Raw genomic sequence first — 16,407 nt, forward strand, 5'->3', positions numbered from 1 at the left:
TTCCACTACCAGATCCCCTATCCATGCTTGCTCCCCTAATCATGAACCCAGAGCATCACAAGCAGCTGCACCACACAACCCAAGAGGTGTACCCCAAGATCTCTTGCAGCATCACAAAGCACACTGGGTGCCACTCAACTATGCATGATCTTAGAAGTGTACCCCAACAACCTCCATGCAAGAGGCTCGGGGATTTAGTCATTTATTTCTAAAACTTATAAACCACCCTTCATCCACAAGGGATCCCAGGACAGTGTACACAGCATTACAAACAAAGAAATAAACAAATCCAATATAAAACCCATAAAATTACACATTAAAAGACAAATCAAAACAGAAACTCTTCAACACAACAATAAATTCAGTTTAAAAATAAATTGCAAAATGTTAAAATGCTTGGCCAAATGGAAATGTTTTAATTTGGTGCAGAAAAGAAAACAAAGTCAGCACTGATCATATCTCCTTTGGAGGTCTGTGAGGGCTGGAGGCCTACAGAGGCAAAGGTCATGGGTGGGACCCATGTCATCTGTTGGGAGGGGGTAACTCTGAGAGGAGTAGTTTCATTTCTCCAGCTATGTGCCATTTCTCCACTGAAGTTTCATTTCTTCAGGTTTGAAGCAGTACTTTCAGTTCTGAGGGAGGAGGATATAGAGAGAGAGTGAGAGAGCCAGTAACAGCAGAGACAGCCAGAGCCTGAAGTGAGCACAGAGTCTGAAGAGAGCAAGAAGAAGCAGCCTCGAAAAGTCTAACGGCAGCTAGGGTAAAGGAATTTGTGCTTTGCAACTTTTATGTTCTTTTAATGCCCTATGTATCACTCAGTTCTATTGTGCAAATACCTTTAGTTGTGATTTGTTGCTTTAAATCTGCCAGTAAACTGTTTGGTTAAACCTTGTGTCTAGAGTGTCAGTCACCCCACGTCTACAGCCTAAACCCCACATTACTAGAAAGAAGAAAGTAAAGGAAGGAAGGTGGGACCCTTAAGGAGGCAAGAGATCCTTAAGGAGTTGCTCAAAGGGTCCAGGTCCTAAGGAGAACCTTGACAAGGACATTCCAAGGTCAGGGCACCAGAGAAGGCCCTCTCCTTTGTAAATGCATAGCGTATGGTCCTACTGATGGTATCTGGAGAAAGGCCTCCTCTGAAGATCTTGGTGCACAGGCAGGACAGTGTGAGAGGAGGCACCTCCCAGATCACACGTTGCATCATTGGTCCTCCACCCCAAACATGCAACACTGGCAGGACTGCTCATGCACAAGAGCCTTCTCTGGTGTCAAGATGTGGCATTGCATCAACTCCACAGCAAGATGCAGAGAGGAAAAGAATCAGTTCCAGGAGAGTGCTACCAAGCTTTTAAAATTGTTCTTACATTTTATGATTTTATATTGTTCTTATTATCTTGCATTTGTCGCTTTTAATTTTGGTGACCCGCCCAGAGAGCTTTGGCTACTGAATGGTACAAAAATGATAAATACATACATACATAGTGATAGTTGTTCACCTCCATTATAACTGGGGGCAGTGCGTGACAATAGGAAATGGAGCCATCAAGCCATAGAGTCAGAATGGACCCTGAGGCTCCTTTGCCACAAGGCAGGCCCAGCTGCTCCTCCTTCCTCATCAGCCTACACCATCCAGTTCTCAGTGGGCCACAACCAGAGCAGGTGCACTGCGGAGCAAAGAGCACCAAGGATTCAGGCAACGAATGGAACATCCAAAAAGTTTTAGACTTGTCTTGTGGACAACTTCGCCTTTCAGAAGGTAGAAGGAACAAGGGGATCTCCTCTCCTACACTTAGTCCTGACCAACAGGGAAGAAGCAGTAGATGAAGTAAAAGTGGCAGGAACCTTAGGGGAAAGCGACCATGTCATCTTGGAATGCATGACTGAGAGTAAAAACTGAGCTTAGTTGGACAAGTACCTTGGACTTTAGGAAAGCCAATTTCGAAAAGCTCAGAGAAAATTTGGGTGGGTACCATGAATAGAAATCCTGAAGGAAAAAAGCTCAAGAGGGATGGGAGATCCTGAAAACTGAAATACTGCAGGTGCAATCAGAAACTATTCCCATGAGAAGGAAAAGCAGGGGTGGGGCACTCAAAGCCACCTGTGTGGCTGCTCAGGGAGCTTTCTGATGAGCTGAGACTCAAAAGAGTCATGTATAGGAAATGGAAGGAGGGACATATTATCAGGGAGGAGTAAATACAGTTGTCCAAATCTGTAAGGATTGTGTCAGGAGGGAGGCGAGGGATGCTAAAAACAACAAAAAGGCTATGTTAGGAGCAAGAAGAAGAACAAGGAAGGAATAGGTCTGCTGCTTAGGAAAGGTGGTGAATTGTTAACAGATGACAGAGAGAAGGCAGAACTACTCAACTCCTATTTTGCCTCAGTCTTCTCCCACAAGAGGAGTTCTGTTCAACCTGGGACAAGAAGAATCGTTTGATATACGGAGGGATTTGCAGGCCAGAATAAGTAAGGACATAATTAAACAGCACTTAGTTACTTTAAATGACTTTAGGTCTCAAAGGCCAGATTAATTACATCCCTGGGTGCTGAAGGAACTAGTGGACGTTGTTCCAGAGCCGCCATCTGTAATCTTTGAGAACTCCAAGAGAACAGGTGAGGTGCCATGAGACTGGCACAGGCAGATCATAGAATCATAGAACAGTAGGTTTGGAAGGGGCCTACAAGGCCATTGAGTCCAACCCCCTGCTCAGTGCAGAAATCCAGGTCAGAGCATCCCTGGCAGATGGCTGTCCAGCCTCGTCTTGAATGCCTCCATTGTGGGAGAGCCCACCACCTCCCTAGGGAATTGGTTCCATTGTTGTATTGCTCTAACAGTCAGGATGTTTTTCCTGATGTTCAGCCGGAATCTGGCTTCCTGTCACTTGAGCCCATTATTCCGTGTCCTGCACTCTGGGATGATCAAGAAGAGATCCTGGCCTTCCTCTCTGGGACAACCTTTCAAGGACTTGATGTTGTTCAGGTACAAGATGTTGTCCCCATCTTCCAGAAGGGAAAAAAGGTAAATCCAAAAACTACAGACGAGTCAACCTGACATCAATACAGGGCAAAATTGTTGGACAGATGATTAAGTGGTCAGTCTGTGAGCATCTACAAAATATTGCATTGATTACTAGGAGTCAACATGGGTTTGTCAGGAATAAGTCATGCCAGACCAAACTTATTTCCTTCTTTGAGAGAGTTACTAGTTTGGTAGATCATGGGAATGTTGTGGACATGGCATATCTTGATTTCAGCAAAGCATTTGACAAGGCTTCCCATGATATCCTTGTTGACAAGATGGTAAAATGTGGACTGGACAGTGTTAGATTTAGATGGATCCACAGCTGATTGACTAATTAATCACTCGACATGCTCCTGTAGGGAGACCTGTAGGGAGGTCTCAAATGGAGTGCCACAGGGCTCTATCCTAGGCCCTGTGCTTTTCAACATTTTTATAAATGACTTGGATGAAGGTGTAGAGGAGCTGCTTATCAAATGTAACATGAAGCTAGGAGGGATAGCCAACACCATAGAAGACAGGATCAAGAAAACATTGCAGTGATTACTCGAAGCCAACATGGATTTGTCAAGAACAAATCCTGCCAGACAAATCTGATCTCATTTTTGGATCAGGTAACCTTCCTTGTGGACTGTAGGAATACTGCGGACATAATATAGCTTGACTTCAGCAAAGCTTTCGACAAAGCACCCCATGATATCCTGATGAGCAAACTAGCTCAAAGTGGCCTAGATGAAACAACGATCTGGTGGATCCACAGTTGGCTGCAAAATCGGACTCAAAGAGTGCTTATCAATGGGATCTTCTCAAACTGGGGAAAGGTAATGAGTGGGGTACTGCAGGGCTCAGTCCTGGGCCCAGTGCTCTTCAACATTTGTATTAATGACTTGAATGAGGAGGTGCAAGGAATGCGTATCAGATTTGCAGATGACACAAAATTAAGTGAGATAGCTAATGCCCTGGAAGACAGAAACAAAATTCAAAGTGTTCTTGATAGGCTGGAGCGCTGGGCAGAAAAAAACAGAATGGAATTTAACAGGGATAAATGCCAAGTACTGCACTGAGGAAAAACAAACCAAATGCACAGTTACAAGATGGGGGATACTTGGCTTACTACAAGCAAGAAGGATCTTGGAATTGTTGTAGATCACAAGCTGAATATGAGCCAACAATGTGATGTAGCTGCAATAAAGATAAATGCTCTTTTGGGCTGCATTAATAGAAGTATAGCTTGCAAATTGCATGAAGTACTAGCTCCCCACTGGTCAGCACTGGTTAGGCCTCATCTGGAGTACCGTGTCCAGTTCTGGGCACCACACTTTAAGAAGGATGCAGACAAACTGGAGAGGGTTCAGAGGAGGGCAACAAAGATGATCAGGAGACTGGAAACAAAGCCCTCTGAGGAGAGACTGAAGGAACTGGGCATGTTTAGCCTTGAGAAGACTGAGGGGAGACAGGATAGCACTCTTCAAGTCCTTGAAAGGTTGTCACAGAGAGGAAGGCCAGGATCTCTTCTCGATCATCCCAGAGTGCAGGACACGGAATCATTTGCTCAAGTTCCAGGAAGCCAGATTCCAGCTGAACATCAGGAAAAACGTCCTGACTGTTAGAGCAATACGACAATGGAACCCATTACCTAGGGAGGTGGTGGGCTCTCCCACACTGGAGGCATTCAAGATGAAGCTGGACAGCCATCTGCCAGGGATGCTCTGACTTGGATTCCTGCACTGAGCAGGGGACTGGACTCGATGGTCTTGTAGGCCCCTTCCAACCCTACTATTCTACAAATCTATGAAGATTCAAAAGGCTCTAGACAGCCTGGAACACTGGGCCATATCTAACAAGACAGGATTCAACAGAGATAAACATCTTGCATTAGGTACAAAAAATCAAAGACACAAGTATAGCGTGGGGAAGACCTGACTTGGCAGCAGGACATGTGAAAAGAACCCAGGTGTCCTAGTGGAGCACAAGCTGAATATGAGCCAGCAGTGCAATGCTACTGCTAAGAAAGCTTATGTAACCTTGGGCTGCATTAACAGAAACATAAGTGTCCAAATCCCAGGAAGTAATAATTCTGCTCTATTCTGTGTTAGTCAGGCCACATTTGGAGGGCTGTGTCTAGTTCTGGGTGCCCATTTTAAGGAGGACATTGACAAACTGAAGGATGTCCACAGAAGAGTGATCATGATGAGGAAGGGTCTGGACACCAAATCCTATGAGGAACTGTTGAAAGAGATGGGTATTATTAGCCTGGAGAAGAGAAGATTACGGGGAGACATCTTCAGACGGGGAGCTGTCTTCAAATATCTGAAGGGCTGTCATGCAGAAGATGGACCAGACTTGTTTTCTGTTGCACCCGAGGGCAGACAGAGCCAATGGGTGGCAATTGCAGGGAAGCGGATTTCAGCTTAACATTAGGAGAAATTTCCTAACAGCGAGAGCTGTTCAGCAGCGAAACAGATTGCCTCAGGAGGAGGTGGGTTCTCCTTCACTGGAGGCATTTGAGCAGAGGCTGGATAGCCAGGTGTCAGGATGCTGTAGCTGCACCCTGCAGTGCAGAGCCCGCCTTGAGAAGGGTTGGACTAGACTCTATGATTCTGTGATGGAATCAAATGCTAAAAGGGCGGGATCTAAATCTGAACTAAAGGTGAAGTATTCCAGGGTCACAGTAAACGTGGGGCTTGCACTTATAAGTACAACTCCTTACAGAAGAGACCACTGTCTGTGCTCCTTACCTGATGTTTGCTCAAGCAGAGCATGAGAATCAAGAGTCTGTGGCAGTAAACCACTGCTGCTCTCTTGCACGTATATTCCCACCACTGCAACGCCTTACAAACGTATGCAGCTATAAAATAGACCATGCATTGCACAGAAGAGATTGCACATACAGAATCCTTTGGCATAACATTGCCAACAGCTTTAATATCCTGGGTATCAGTCCCAGAACCATATCATGTGTGTGTGTGTGTGGGGGGGGGGAATCCCTTCTGTTTCATAGATGGCAACTCCGAATGGCACAAGTGGAGCTCATAGAACTGGAACTGCAGCTTATTTGAAAGATTTGACTGAATGCCATTTGACATTAATCCAGAGCGATTAGCATGATCCGTCCAACTAATGTCATCCAAAGTCCAAGGCTGGATCACCTTTGGTCAGGGCCTACCCAAATCTTGGACTGTTGCCTCTCTGTGTGACACAGATCTTACATTCTCACCATCCCATAACCAGGAAGTTAACACAATTAATGGCTGTGACATGGGACTCATTGAAGCCCTTTCCACTCACTTTTACTGCTGACATATTCTCTCGCTTGCTCCACATAATAAACCACAGAGTTAATAACACTTCCATAAAAATGCAGACAATGACACTCCTTCTGTCTTTCTTTGCCCCTTGTGGAACAGCTATTAGACATCTGCCGCAATTTATTTATTTTATTTTTTAAATCTGAATTCAGCCTAGCTAGGCAAAATGGGCAGACTCCTGCCAACCTGGATGAGAAATTCCTCCTGCTCTGCTCATCAAATGTTCTCCTTCTCAGCCATCCAGCAGAACCAATTTTTAACAATTGCTTTTTAGAACCAACCAGGCACATCCTTCTTGCCCTTCCATGGTCTTTGACTCTCCCCACCCCAATGACTCAGTGGCCAATCTTTGGTCCTCCTCAACTCTGTTTGGTTCGTTAAACACAGATAGGGATGGTGTCACTTTTGTTTTCCACCTTGCACATTGCTAGTGGTTAATGAATAGGTAGCAGTAGTTGTAGCAGGATGAGGAAGGTGACTCCACATGTCTGCAGTGCTGTCAGTCTGCAACTAAGCGGCTGTGTGCTTTGCAGAAAGTAAAGGGCAAGATGCACGGTGACTGCTTGGTTGTGAGCATTAGCTCCTTCTGGAGGAGAACTAGGATCCTTCTTCTTCTCTGCATAAGGCTGCAATTCATCCCTTGCAGAAGAAACTGCATGATCCCTTGCCATGACTTTGCATGAAGTGGCTCTGGGACAGAAAGAACTAATCGATGCGTCACCAGGATTCCATCTCTGGGACAGTGTGGTTGTCACACTGATTGGTGGTGGATTATCTCAGGCATTCCTGGAGGAAACAGATGTTCTGGATCTGTATTAACTAGAGTTTGGGTCTGAAGCAGTCTTGGTCACCCTGCCTGATGACTAGCATAGACAAGGGCAAACAGACAGGAAGGTGTGCAGGGGGGGATGATGCAGGTGCGTGCGGGGGGAGTGAGAGGCAGAGGGAGGGCAAGAATAGAGAGGACAACCCCTCCCTCTGGATGACATATGTGCCTGTGGGACCCAGGAAAAAAGGCAAGCGTGCCCACAGGAATGAAAAGGTGGCCTACCTCTGGCACAGAGTGCAGTGGGGTTGGAGGCAGCGGTTCCAGTTCTACCTGCTGGGTGCTCTGTTCTCTGGAAACCTGTTCTTCTGCAAAGCATGCTCACTTTGCATATAAAAAGAAAAAAGCTCCAGAGAGTGTTTTCTCTGGTTCTACTCTTGATCCTGGACTTTAAAATAATTGGATCCATTTAACAGGGGTGGGCAGAAGGTCAGTTGTGATCTACTGATAGATCTCTGGGTGATTTGCAGTAGATCAGCAAGAGTTTCTGATTCTCAGTTGTCTAGCAATAGCAATAACTAAAAAGTCTTTCTCTCCTAAATTAAGCTGCTGAAAAAGAAGACTGGGGAGGGGGGACACCAGGAGTGGATGTTTTGTGTGAAAGGACTTGTGAGCTTGTTTCTGGTCCTGATCACAAATTCCTGGGCTGAGCATGTGCTCAGAAGCACTCTGTTCCTTCATTCTTAGCGTAGGTCTGCCTGCCTGCACCACCATTTTTTACCAAGCTCTAGTTGATGTATCTCAGGGTTCTAGTTAAAAAAAGAAATGTCTCCCCATGGCTGCCATATAGGAACCAGAAAGTATATTAACCCAGAACACAGCCCTGGACCAAATTACCCTTCCCTTTGCCTGGCTGTTTTGTTTATGGCTTACAACTAGATTAGTCAGCGAAAGGGAGAGAAGTAATTGAATTTACTGAGGCTTCTGTTTTGGAAATAAATGACACAGGCTTCATTTGACAAATGTAGAATTAAATCTACACAAGTACCAGCAATATGAGTGATAATGGCCAGGATGGGTAGAATGACCAGGAGCAGAAAAAAAGCCAGAGAACAACTGTGAAGGTGTTCACCAGTTCTCTTGACTCCAGCTTCTCAATAATAAAGCTTCACATCAAAAGCCCGTATCTCCCCGCCCTCCCCTTTTTCCATTCTCAGAGTAATAAATGGTCTAGGAACTTAACTGGCTAACCAAGTGAGGGGAAAAGAATGCTGGAGTGGATGGATCCTTGGTCACTGGATAGCCATCTGTCAGGGATGCTCTGACTTGGATTCCTGCATTGAGCAGGGGGTTGGACTCGATGGTCTTATCCAACCCTACTGTTCTATGATTCTAGACTTTACTTCCTTTCTTTACTAGACAGAGTCAGCCTGACTTGAGCTAGCAGGTTAGGGGGAAGTGAGCACCCCAGGAAGGCTGAGCCATTTCCTAACTGCTTAGGGTCAAACTATGGGCTGTTTCCGTGACACAACAGCCCACCATGGGTTAACCCATGGTGAGGCTGGGGTGCGTGCAGCCACTGTTTTGAATATGCAGTCTCTGCTTGGGGGTGGTCATGTCGTATGAACCCGGTGAGCATGGGTTATGCGAGGGTTGAACAACCCTCACATAACCCTTGCATAAACCATGGTCTGTTTTAGGGTTATGTGAAGGTTGTTTAACTTTTGCATAACACACATTTGAGCTGTGGACCCTTCCGCTCCGTGCTTGGTCTCAGGGACAGGGAACAGAGGGCGCATCACCTGGCCCAGCCTGCAGAGCATATTGGCTAGAACTCGCTCTCCTCTCTCACCAGCTCTGCTACTCTTCATTTGCCCTCCCCCACATGGGGGCAGGGTGAATTTCAGAAAACAAGTGGCTGGGGGGAGATTTAAACCTCGCCAGCCCGTGTGAGGTGGTTTGTATGACACGACAAGACCCAAGTGGGGGTTGCATATGCACACTGGTGCCCGTAGGTGCCACCATTCACAACGGATTCAATAACCCATGATTAGGGATGGCGGAGAATTTCTCCCCGAAACTTCGGGGGGCCGAGCGCCAACGTGTTCGGCCCCCCGAACAAGTTTCGGGGAGAAATCCTCCGCGCCCCCCGCCCCCCCCCCCGGGACGGGACTTACCTTCCCTGAATGTCCCTCCCGGCGGCGGGTCCGGCTGGTAGTTCGTCGGGTGTTCGAGCGGGGCGGGAGCGGCAGCCGGTCTTTTGACCGGCTGCCGCCCCCGCCATTGCAATAAAAGAAAGAAAAAAAAAACGCCCCCTGATAGGCTACGTGACGATTCACGTAGCCAATCATGGCTAGATTTGCAAAGTCAGCCGTGATAGGCTACGTCAATCGTCACGTAGCCTATCACGGGTGACTTAAAAAAAAAAAAGTGTGTACGGATAATGGCGGCCCCCATAGGGAGCCGCCATTCCCGTTCCTTATTTGGTCGCTGTAGTCTACGTAAATGTTTACGTAGACTACGGCGAAAATAAGGGCAACGCTATTTGCGTTGCCCTTATTTTCGCCGTAGTCTACGTAAACATTTACGTAGACTACAGCAACTAAATAAGGAACGCGAATGGCGGCTCCCTATGGGGGCCGCCATTCGCGTACGCGCTTTTTTTTTTTAAAGTCACCTGTGATAGGCTACGTGACGATTCACGTAGCCTATCACGGCTGACTTTGCAGATCTAGCCATGATAGGCTACGTGAATCGTCACGTAGCCTATCAGGGGGCGTTTTGTTTTTGTTTTTTTAACTTTCGCGTTCGCGGCCGGGCGAGGCGGGAAGCCTCCCCCCCGGCCTGAATTTTGGCCGGGCGAGGCGGGAAGCCTCCCCCCCCCCGGCCTGAACTTCGCAGGGGGAGCAGCGAAGTGCTCCCCCCCACCGCGAACAAGCTGCGAGAAAAGGTAAGTGACTTTCGTTCACCCCTACCCATGATGACAAGCCGCGATGTGTCATTCAAACACGGTCAGTGTATTAAATATGTAGGGTGCAGGCAGAGTTCTTCCTTACTCTAAAGAAAGCACCACGTTCAGCATCTAAGGCCCTCCTCCAAGTGCCTCCTCCAAGGGAAGCTCGGAAGGCAGCAACGACGGGAGGGCCTTCTCAGGGTTGCCCCCCATCTGTGGAACAGGCTCCCTGATGAGGTCCGCCTGGCACCAACATTATTATCTTTACGGTGCCAGGTTAAGACTTCTCCCTTTTCCCTGGCATTTGGCAGCACATGATGAGTTTTAATTGGTCCTGGATGTGTCTTTAGTTATGACTGATAGTTCAATGTTGTTTTTAGTTATATGTTGTTTGTGTATGTTGTCTGTGTGCTTTTATGTGCTTTTCTGTAAATGGCTTTTAAACTTTTTATATTGTATTTAATGTTTTAACTTCTGTAAACCCCCCAGAGAGCTTCGGCTATGGGGCAGCATAGAAATGCAATCAATCAATCAGTCAATCAATATAATATAAAATAAAATAAATAAATGTGGGACCTAAATCTGTAATCAGGACCACCTCACACGGGCTGGCGAGGTTTAAATCTCCCCCCAGCCACTTGTTTTCTGAAATTCACCCCACCCCGATGTGGGGGAGGGCAAATAAAGAGTAGCAGAGCTGGTGAGAGAGGAGAGCGAGTTCTAGCCAATATGCTCTGCAGGCTGGGCCAGGTGATGCGCCCTCTGTTCCCTGTCCCTGAGACCAAGCATGGAGCGGAAGGGTCCACAGCTCAAGGACAGCACAGCTGCTTTGCCTGCAGAAGGTGCCCGGCTCAGTCCTCAGCATCTCTGACCAACGGGGTACTGGGTGGCATAGCTGGGGGAGACCCCGGCCCACACCCCTGGAGACAGCACTCCAGACTAGCTGGACCAAAGGCCCAGCTCGGATTACGGCAGCCGCTGTGCTTGTACGCCCATTGGGTTTGTAGGGCAGGGAGCGAAATAAATGCCTCCCTCCCCTGTTTGCTGAACACTCACTTACTTGCTGTTCAGAACTAAGTTGTGGAGCTAATGCAATGGCCAAAACTCCAAAGCAATCCCCAGTCAAAATTCACCCCACCAGAGCCAAAACAGCTGAGCATATGTGGAGTGCAAGGTCTCACCACTCAGAACAGATTGAGCGTCTCAACAGCATCAGGGTCAGTTGTGCTAATGGGATTTCATGGTCCAATGGCAGGTCTAAATGGGGTTTGGCGAAAGCACCCCAAGGTGAAAGATGATCAGGATAATTAGATGTGAGGAGGGCCACGCTACAGTGCAGCTGGGTTGCCATCGGGAATGCCAGGGAGGGACCCTGTTTGGAAGAGGGCAATTAAAATGGCATGACCACCGGCACAAACCAACTTTTGCCTTCGACTACACACAGAACCTTGCGAGGGTCACCGGCTCACTCATGCTCACCATGAGCAGATCACTTCAAACAGGTAATTTTCTTCCTGCTTTATGTCTCATTCGACTGAATGATTGCCCGTTACAGCTTCATTTGGCTGAGCGCTAGGTTTGGTCTCCGTAAGACTTGGCAAACCATTTCCTCTTATTCTTAGGTGCCTGTGCAATTTATCTTTATTTGCTACTGTGTGAAAGACTGCAATATGTTTTGGTGCAACTGTGCACTTGCAGTTGCTAAATATTTAATCATGTTAAACAGCGTTAGTCAACATTTTCTGTACTATTAATGGATCCCATCTGATACCACTTTGAACAGAGGAAGGGCAAAAGCTCTATCATCCAACGCCAGGCCTTCCTTCCGTAGTCTGTATTACTGGACTTTAAATTAGGTGTCATGGGTAAACAGGCAACGCCTTGCTAGGCTTTTTAGATTGTAAGCATCAGGAAGCCAACTGAGCCTCATCTTCTGCAAAGGCTCTCTGGCACTCTGGAACATACTCACGCCAAAATAAGATATCCAGTAGGATTCTGAAAAAAATGTTGGCTGTGCTGCTGTTCAGTGTATTCTTTGATGATGTGGTGCAGGCGTGGGCAGCAGGGCCCCGGTGGTAAGTTTTGAAGTGCAGGCACTCATCATGACATTCCCCACAGCCATGCCCCGAAGCAGAATCTAAAATACAGGTAGCTGTGTTGAGAGTGTGTGTGTGTGTGTGTGTACACCCACCCACACACACACACACACCCCAACAAGCAGCAGTACATAGCATAATACGCAATTTATCAGGATCAGCGGACAGTTAATAGGACAGTGAGCTGGTTAAGGATGGTACAGTGGTTAGCATTTTGGACTTTGGCTGGAGAGAGAAAGAGAGTGATACAACATGTCCGGTGGAGGCTGGTGGCTCTGATGTCAGTGGGGTGGTGAATCCGCTCTGGGTTTCAGTCAGAACCAGTCAGAATTCTAATGGAGCTGCCCAAGGATTCACTGCCCCACTGACATCAGAGCCACCAGCCTCCACCGGACATGTCCCCCAAACAGCATAAGACCACGAGCTCAAGAGTCTCCATATATCATTTTATAGGTATAGATGCAAATTTAGAAATAATGACGATAAATATTTAGACACAGTGGGGAAGACGGTGACGAGGGGATCTGTGGGCCTGCCGCTCAGTCTCCTCTCCAGGTGTTAAATAGTGATGACACCTTCAAGGCCCTTCCTTGCTGCTCTCACTTCTTAGGGTTCTTTATTCGTAAACCTGACTTACCAGATGGCCCTTCAAATAGAGGACACTCTCAAAGAGGGGACTATCCTCTCATAGCCCTTGAAATAGAGGACTGTCCTCTGTAAAATGGCCACCTGAAAATTGATCTGGCAGCAGGAGAAGGCTCCCACAAGATTTGTATGCACAGCTGTATGCAACAAAGTCATGGGGAGACTGAGGATCTGGGAGTCGCCCTCCTCCATACTGTTGCATTGACACATTTCTTCCCACAGAGACCTTTCCTTGCAAGAGCAACGGCTTCTCCTGTACACACAGCAACCCCTCTCTCAAAACCTCATGTACCAAGATTCAAGGACGTCCTTGCCATCAGCCTGGGAGGTGAGCTCTCAGATAGAATGAAGCTGGAAAGAAGGCCTTTTGCTCTCAAGAAATTATTAACCCTGCAGGTAATACCTGCAATTACACATTCATTCGGCACTGCTTGATAAGATATGACGATAAGCCATTGGAAGCAAACTAAGAAAATGACCAGGATTACAAAACGGAGTGCCTTACAGAGTGAAAGGAAGGGGAGTCTCGCTAAGATAACAAACAACTTTGGCATCAGGATCACACACTGAGCACTTGCCAAGTTTTATGATTTTGCCGGAATAACAGTGCTTGGGAGAGAGCCAGAGTCAGGCGTAACACAGAGTCTACATCATTACTGAGTGCTTTGGGTTGCCAAGGCCAAGTTGCCCTCAAAAGGAAAACACCCTCATGCCATCCCCATGCCTCGGATGGCTCAGGGACTGTTAGCACCTCCCTCCTGAGCAAAGTCTGCAACCAGTGAGTGGGAGAAGAGCTCTGCTGGATCACCACAGTCAGGTGCAGCAAAGTTGTGAAGTGGGGGGCAGGTCATGCTAAGAGCATAAGTTCCCCCCACCCCCTGCTGCCAGTCTGCCAGAGAACCTTTCTCAAATATAATGTAGAAAGAGTGCCCCCACTAGATCTTCTGTGCAGCTCCTAAGCAATGATCTGACTTAATTTGGGGCAAGGCTCACCCGTACCCCATTTCCAGCCCTTGAACTCAGCACTAGAATATAAAGGGAGAGAGTGCTTCTGAACATGCGCAGAGTACCACTCAGTAACCAGTACAGCCTCCGTGGGTATAAGATCAGGGGGCAAAGCATCCAGAGACGATGTTCAGAGAGGTCTGATCACCAGCACCTCATATTTCAAGAAGTTCATAGATTTGTAGAATAGATTCATAGAATAGTAGGGTTGGAAGGGGCCTACAAGGCCATCGAGTCCAACCCCCTGCTCAATGCAGGAATCCAAGTCAGAGCATCCCTGACAGATGGCTGCCCAGCCTCATCTTGAAGGCCTCCAGTGTGGGAGAGCCCACCACCTCCCTAGGTCATTGGTTCCATTGTTGTACTGCTCTGACAGTCAGGAGGTTTTTCCTGATGTTCAGCCGGAATCTGGCTTCCTGTCACTTGAGCCCATTATTCCGTGTCCTGCACTCTGGGATGATCGAGAAGAGATCCTGGCCTTCCTCTTTGTGACAACCTTTCAAGGACTTGAAGAGCGCTATCCTATCTCCCCTCAGTCTTCTCTTCTCAAGTTAACAGGAAACTGAATGTGTAGTTGTCAGTTATCACAGCCAAACGTCTTTCTGTGCTTTTTAAATTTTATTTATTTATTTATTAAATTTATTAATCGCCCATCTGGCTGGTCACTCAGCCACTCTGGGCAATGTACAGCATATAATAAAACAGTTTAAAACAATAAAATTCTACAATAAAAACGTTTTCTAAAATACCCCAACCCTCCCCAAATGCCTGCCTGAACAACCACGTTTTTAATGCACGGCGGAAGCTCATTAAAGAGGGGCTTTAATGAGCTTCCAGTTAAATTAAAGAATTAAAAAAGAAAGATGTTTCTTTTTAAATTCAACTTTGATCCTATACAGAGTCTGATGTTGCAGCAATTAAGCACCGGAGACGTATGTGTGACCCATCCCTTAGCAGACAAAATGAGGCCTGGGTCCTTCCTTCCTCGAAACGTTATACACGGGCGCACATGCTCCCCTCCCCACCACGCCACGTACAACTGTGCTGAAAAACTGTCACTCTCAAGAGACTGACTTTCTGCCTGCAGAAACCTGTGCTTGCTGGATGCTGCCACTTCTAGTCTCAGGTCTCAGGAAGGAGCAGTTCCAGAACTCATGGGCGGCCGGGGGGGGGGGGGGGGGATTCTAGTCAGCCCATGAGATTTCAGATTTCTTCGGTGGGATAAAAATAATTCTTCTGCGTCAGTTCTATCACTGTGAAGGGCGAGACGCTTAATTCCTCACCGAATCTTTCTCTTCTCTCATTAAGGCAATTCCCCACAGAGGCCCACAGAGGCCGTCAAATTAAGCTGAGCCAAAAAAAGGCAAGCATTTGGACGGTGTGCTAAAGCAGGTGCCTTGAACAACTCTTCCTGGGGTCGCTGCTTTCCTCACACAGCAAGGAGACAGGCCCTCTCTGCACATTAGGCTGCTCTGGAGCCGGGTGTTTATAGCGGATCAAGTGCTTCCAGCACCTGTGGAACTGGGAAAGAGCCTCTAGGTGATGCGTTCCATTGCTCCTCCAATCAAGGGGGCGGGGGTCAAAAAGAGAGGGGTCGGGGCTGGCTCTTGCTTGGAAGCCGAGCCAGGGACCCTCCAGTCCTGCCCTCCGGTGCAGTGCAGGGGACTCATTGTGGTGAATGACTAGTAAGGGGAAGGCTCTCTGTACATATTCAGACGTATTCTTCTTGATTATGCCATCAGCATGTTTGAGGCCTGTGTCACGACACTGAAAACAGGTTCTGGGACTGGGCTCCAGTGGCCCTTGGCTCAAGTAGAGCCCTAAGAGGCTTGTCCCAGGATGGGGACAAAATTATTTGGTTTTGCTAACCCCAACCGCGTATCGACCTGGCAGAAAATGGCCAAGTCAGAATAGCCTTCCCCAACCTGGTGCCATCCGGATGTCTTGGACTGCAACTCCCATCTTTCCCAGTCAGCATGGGAATTCAGGAAGCTGCAGTCCTACACATCCAGACGGCACCAGGTTGGGGGAGGCTGGAATACTTGTGAGGATGCTAATTCTTGCTCAGAATTTCTTGCTCAGAATATGCCAGAATTCATGTTCTGTTTTCCTAAATATAGCTATTTTTGTTTCATCATTTTGACCCTGAGAAGGCTTTGGCTGTCTATCCAGGGACCCAGCCAAATAGCTGAAAACATGCAGCTCTGGAGAGAATACAGAGGAGATGCTAGCCATATGCCGGAAAACTGAGTTAAATAGGAAAAAGGTGTCAGTTTCACTCCTGACTGTTATGAATCCCTTGGAGGCATTATCATCCTGAGTGTAAAGAAAGCAAGTAGACAGCGGCAGTTGACCACACTGGACACCAGTACGCAACCTCTTAATATTACAAATTAAATTATCTTAATAAATTACATTATCATAATAAATACTGTTTTATCAGCTGTACCTGTCTCCTATTTTATTGTTTGACTGTTATGTTAGTTTTTATGAATTATTTTGTAGTTGTTAAGAAGGTTCCATACAGCAGCAGTCCTCAACCTTTTTGGCATCAGGGACTGGTCTCATGGAAGACAATTTTTCCATGGACCAGGGAGGGATGGTTTCACTGGCGGACT

The 16,407-nt window shown here is 47.2% G+C and overlaps 1 protein-coding gene and 1 long non-coding RNA gene across 3 annotated transcripts in view; one reads left to right on the forward strand and one right to left on the reverse strand.

The window, feature by feature from the left end:
• Positions 1-16,407, reverse strand: part of DNAI1 (dynein axonemal intermediate chain 1) — a 232,862-nt gene that overhangs the window by 12,776 nt on the left and 203,679 nt on the right. The window lies entirely within an intron of this gene.
• Positions 630-15,902, forward strand: LOC146351884 (uncharacterized). The gene is made up of 3 exons (XR_014787478.1): positions 630-760; positions 11,488-11,545; positions 13,007-15,902. It is a non-coding gene; the product is annotated as an uncharacterized LOC146351884 (long non-coding RNA).

Source organism: Heloderma suspectum, chromosome 2 (genome assembly GCF_057233095.1).
Source record: "Heloderma suspectum isolate Gila_16-S chromosome 2, 16-S_ref, whole genome shotgun sequence".
In the NCBI taxonomy this organism is placed as follows: domain Eukaryota; kingdom Metazoa; phylum Chordata; class Lepidosauria; order Squamata; family Helodermatidae; genus Heloderma; species Heloderma suspectum.